Raw genomic sequence first — 4,687 nt, 5'->3', positions numbered from 1 at the left:
TATATATAAAGAAAATTTGAGGCCAGCCTCAGCAACTTAGTGAGAACCTGTCTCAAAATTAAAAAAAAAAAGGGCTGGGGATGTAGCTCAGTGGTAAAGCAACTCTGAGTCAAATCCCAGTACCTAAATAAATGAAATAAAAAAGAAAAAAGAAAAACAAAACATTTAACTGAAGTTTTCAATCTCCTCTCCTCCCACGGTTTACTTCCATCAATTGTCCCTTCCCTTGTATCTTCAAATTCATCCCCAGTGTCATTCACTTTAAATGACAAACAGGTGAAAACCTCTCCCATCATTCTGGCCCAACATGTGACTCGCTCTTTTCTCTTCATAGCCAAGTCTTTCTAAAGGGAGATCTCCTCCTCACTGTCTTTATTTCCTTACCTCTGATTCACTCAACTTTCTGCAATCTGGTTTCTGCCTTCATGTCACGAGGGGGCAAAATTGCGACGTATGCAGTCGAGTGGAGAAATAAAGAATGTCCACGCGCTTTTACCCCTTTCAATGCTTTATTCACTCAAATTACTCAATATAGTTTCACTCTATAGGTTCTTAGTCAAGAAAATGACAATCCTTAATGCTAGGCACTGCAATAGACATAATCAATTCACAGCAAACAATTCTAGATTAATTCTAAGCACTGCAAACACACTTAATCATGACAGGCTAATGACAGACATTCCCTCTTAGGCTTTAAGTCCAGCAGATGCACATCACTCAGACCGAGGTGATCAGGTCTGGAACCAAGGCAGGCTTTTCCTGGTGTGGAGTGGAAGACCCATTGAGGAGGGGGTCATAGGGAGAAGTTGCAGCTCTCACCAAGGTCCAGACGAGGTGGTAGAGTTTGAGAGCGGTGAGGATCATGCAGAGGCTCAGGAAACAATCACAAGTGATGGGATGTCAGGTCCTCATCAGGCTCTCCACCTAGAGTGCACCCTTGTTTTGGCTGGCTGAATTCCTGTTCATTTGCTCTATTATTTATACTATGCTTTGGGGCTTTTGACCCCACCTTTCAATCCTTATCAGCTACCATCAGACTTCTCAGTGACATCATTTACCCTGGGGTCAGAATCATCTGGTCCGGTGGTCTCCACCCTGATCTTCTCACCTTTCCTTCTTATCAGGTGAGGGACTTCACTCTGTTTATCAGGGTGAGCCTTGTTTGAAGTCATACTGAAGGGATCTGTGGGTGTGCCTGATGAGACTGCAGGTTTCAAACTGGAGTTTTTAAAATGGAGATGCTTAGGCTCAGGCCTAAGGCCATCCTAACACTTCATCATCCCACAGTAATTGGTTCTGGGCAGGTCTTCCATGATGACCTTCTGTCATAGTCTATTCCTGCTGCTACAATACATTAGAATGTGTGACTTTATACAGAGCACAAATGTATTGATCACAGTTCTGGAGACTGGGAAGTCCAAGATCAAGGCACCAGCAGCCTTAGTTGGTGTCTGGTGAGGACTCAGTCCTCATTTATGGTGCCTTCCCTATGTTTTCTCATGGTGGAAGAGGTGGGAGGAGCTAGCAAATCTTGGAAGCCTCTTTTATAAGGGCATCAATCCTCTTCATGAGCACAGAGCCCTCATGACTTGACCACTTCCCAAAGGCTCCTCTGTTCTGTTATGTTCTATTCCCCTCTCCTCCTTCCTCCTCTTCCTCCTTTTTCCCTCCCACCTGCTCTCTCCTATACTGGGGATTGAACCTAGGGGTGCTGTACCACTGAGTTACATCCCTAGACCTTTTAATTTTATTTTGAGACAGGGTCTAAGTTCTCTTTGTTGGTAGTGATGGTCCTATTTCCTGATAAATCACATAGCCCTGTAGGAGATAAACTCACCTTCTCTCATCAAAAATATAGAAACCTGGGCCAAGGCTACAACTCAGTGGTAGATCACTTGCCTAGCATGTACAAGGCCCTGGATTCAATCCCCAGCAGCACATACACAAAAAAAATAGAAACCACTTTAAAAGAGTGTGCTTACTGCCATATGCAGTGTCACAAGCCTGCAATCCCAGTGACTTGGGAGGGTGAGGCAGGAGGATTGCAAGTTTGAGGCCAGCAACTTAATGAGACCCTGTTTCAAAATTTAAAAAATAAAAAGGACTGGGGATGTGGCTCAGTGGAAAAGTGCCCCTGATTCAATTATCAGTCCACCCCCCCTAAAAAAGTATGTTCAACTTCCTGTCCCCAAACCTGTGAACTCACTTGCATGTGCATTCACTTTTTCCTCCTGCACTCCTGTTATTTGCTTACCATGTTGCCTGGCATGTAATATATTTATGTGTCACCAATTAAGCAAGGTAACCATGCACCAGACAAAATGGTAAGCATATTATGTGCATTATCGCCTTTAATCAGCAGACTGAGTTTATGAAGTAGGTACTCATAATGTCACTGGCTTATAGTTAAGGAAACCAAGACTCAAGAAGAGTGAGTTGCTCCAAGGTTTCATAGCTTGAAGGTGATAGAACCAAGTTTTAGTCAGTCTGAGTCCAAACTCTCAAACTGCTAGGCTCTCCTCCTCTGCAAGACAAAGCCCTAGTCCAATCCTCTGACTCATGCTTCCCACCCTTCAGTACTTCCATCCATTGATTATTGATCTCTTCGTCTTAGGGCTTCTCTTTTGTGTCCTTCATGCCATTATAAACAATGTAAACAAACTGTCACTTCCAAGTCAAAACAAAACTCCTCCTATAACCCCACCGCCACCTCCAGTTCATTCCTTTTGTTTCTTTCTCTACCCCACCCCCTTTCTTTTTCTCTTTTTTTGGTATTGGGAATTTAACCCAGTGGCACTTAACCACTGAGGCACATCCCCAGCCCTTTTTATTTTTAAAATTTTATTTAGAGACAAGGTCTCACTGAGTTGCCTAGTGCTCCCCTTTTGCTGAGGCTGTCTTTGAATTCGCAATCCTCCTTTCTCAGCCTCCTAAGCCTCTGGGATTACAGGCGTGCACCACCACACCCAGCTCCAGTTCTTTCTTCACAACTTGCACATCCATATACCCAACTGTCTGTTGGATATCTAGATGTCTTACAGCCATCACAAACTTAATGAATCTCAACTTGAACTCTTTATTTTGGTACAGGGGATTGAACCCAGAAGCACTCTACCACTCATCTCCAGCCCTTTTTTGAGACAGACTCTCACTAAATTGATGATCCTGGCCTTGAACTTGTGATCCTTCTGCCTCAGACTCCTGAGTGCACAGGGGTGCACTATGGCCAAAATTGAACTGTTGATGCACCCATACTGACCCCAAATACCTTATCTTCTCATGGACTTTCCCTGTTCATAAGTAACACTACCAACTGCAATGTTGCACAAGCCAGCACCTGAGTATCATTATTGCCACTTCTTTGCCTTCTCCTCACAGTCAATCACAAACCTGGTTGATCCTACTAAATCTCTCTTATCTGTCCATCTCACTCCATTTCTACTGCCTCTGCCCTATTTCTGGTCACTAGCTATGTCCTTCCATCTGAACTACAAACCACAGCCCCAAATGAGTCTCTACTCTAAGCCTATCCTACCCTATCTCTGGACTGTTCTCATACTAACCTTGATGATTTTTTTTTCTCATAGTTCTTGCTTATTACTTTACAATTTTATTTTAGATACTGGAGACTGAACCCTGGGGTACTTTACCACTGAGCAACATCCTTAGCCCTTTTGATTTTTTTTTTCATTTTGAGACAGGATCTCATTAAATTGTTTAGGGCTTCACCAAATTGCTAAGGCTGACCTTGAACTTGCAATCTTCCTGTCTCAGCCTCCTGAGTCCCTGGAATTACAGGCTTGTACCACAGCACCTGGCTGCAATTTTATTTTACATTTTACTTCACACATAATAATTGTACATATTAATGGCACAGAGAGTGATATTTTGACATAGGTATACAATGTGTAATGACCAAATCAGTACAATTAGCATATCCATCACCTCAAATATTTCTCCAAGCTCTCTCCTCAAGGATTTTTGGAACCCAAATGTGATAGGCCACTCTTTGAACTCTATTTAATGTTTTTCTTGACCTCAAGGTAGAATTCAAGCTCCCTCTCAAAGCTTGGAGGCTTTCTGGGACCTGGCCCCTCATTGCCTGTCCAGACTCACCCCTCATCACTACTTCCTCTTGGTATCTCCTCCCCTACCCCTAAATATGTCTCTTTTCTAGAATCATGCCACACAGTGACTTTCAGTTCCCCAGTCTCCTGGTTTTCTCTTGCCTGGGCCTTCTTACAATCTATTTCTTTTGCTTAAGACATGAATACTCCACACTCCACTCTGCAGTCCTGCCCCCCCCCCGCCCCCCAATCTAACTCTTCTGCAGCATTCAGGCTCTGCTTGCTCTTCTGCAGCTCTTACCATGTTCAGGACAGTTTCCCAAGTACCTAGTGGCCTCCTTGGCATAGCACTCAGCATTAGGGGCTTGCTGCAGTCTGGCTGGGCACAATTCAGGAGCCACTTGTCAAAAGAAACGAACTTTATTTTTAGAACCACACACCACACCACATAGCTCCTCAGGAAAACCCTCAGAGCCCAACTGCCACCACCGGCTTCCCACAAGCCTCTCCACCTCCCCCACTCCTCCTGCTCTTGAGGCTGATTGGCTGGGTCGTGTGGGTGGAGCCAAAAAAAGTCCCCCAATGAGCAGCTCCGTGGTCTGAAAGGGCGGGAAAACAGC

General features: G+C 44.3%; 1 long non-coding RNA gene across 1 annotated transcript in view; it reads right to left on the bottom strand.

The window, feature by feature from the left end:
* Nucleotides 1–1,015: 1,015 nt before the first annotated feature.
* LOC125614394 overlaps nucleotides 1,016–4,687 on the bottom strand; it is a 9,015-nt gene continuing 5,343 nt past the window's right edge. The window contains exons 2-4 of the long non-coding RNA XR_007344997.1: nucleotides 4,324–4,327; nucleotides 2,967–2,970; nucleotides 1,016–1,271 (exon numbers count right to left, since the gene is read on the bottom strand). This is a non-coding gene — a long non-coding RNA (uncharacterized LOC125614394). The remainder of the gene's footprint in view (nucleotides 1,272–2,966; nucleotides 2,971–4,323; nucleotides 4,328–4,687) is intronic.

The sequence above is a fragment of the Marmota marmota genome, unplaced genomic scaffold, assembly GCF_001458135.2.
Source record: "Marmota marmota marmota unplaced genomic scaffold, marMar, whole genome shotgun sequence".
NCBI lineage: Eukaryota > Metazoa > Chordata > Mammalia > Rodentia > Sciuridae > Marmota > Marmota marmota.
This window is presented reverse-complemented; position numbering and strand designations above follow the sequence as displayed.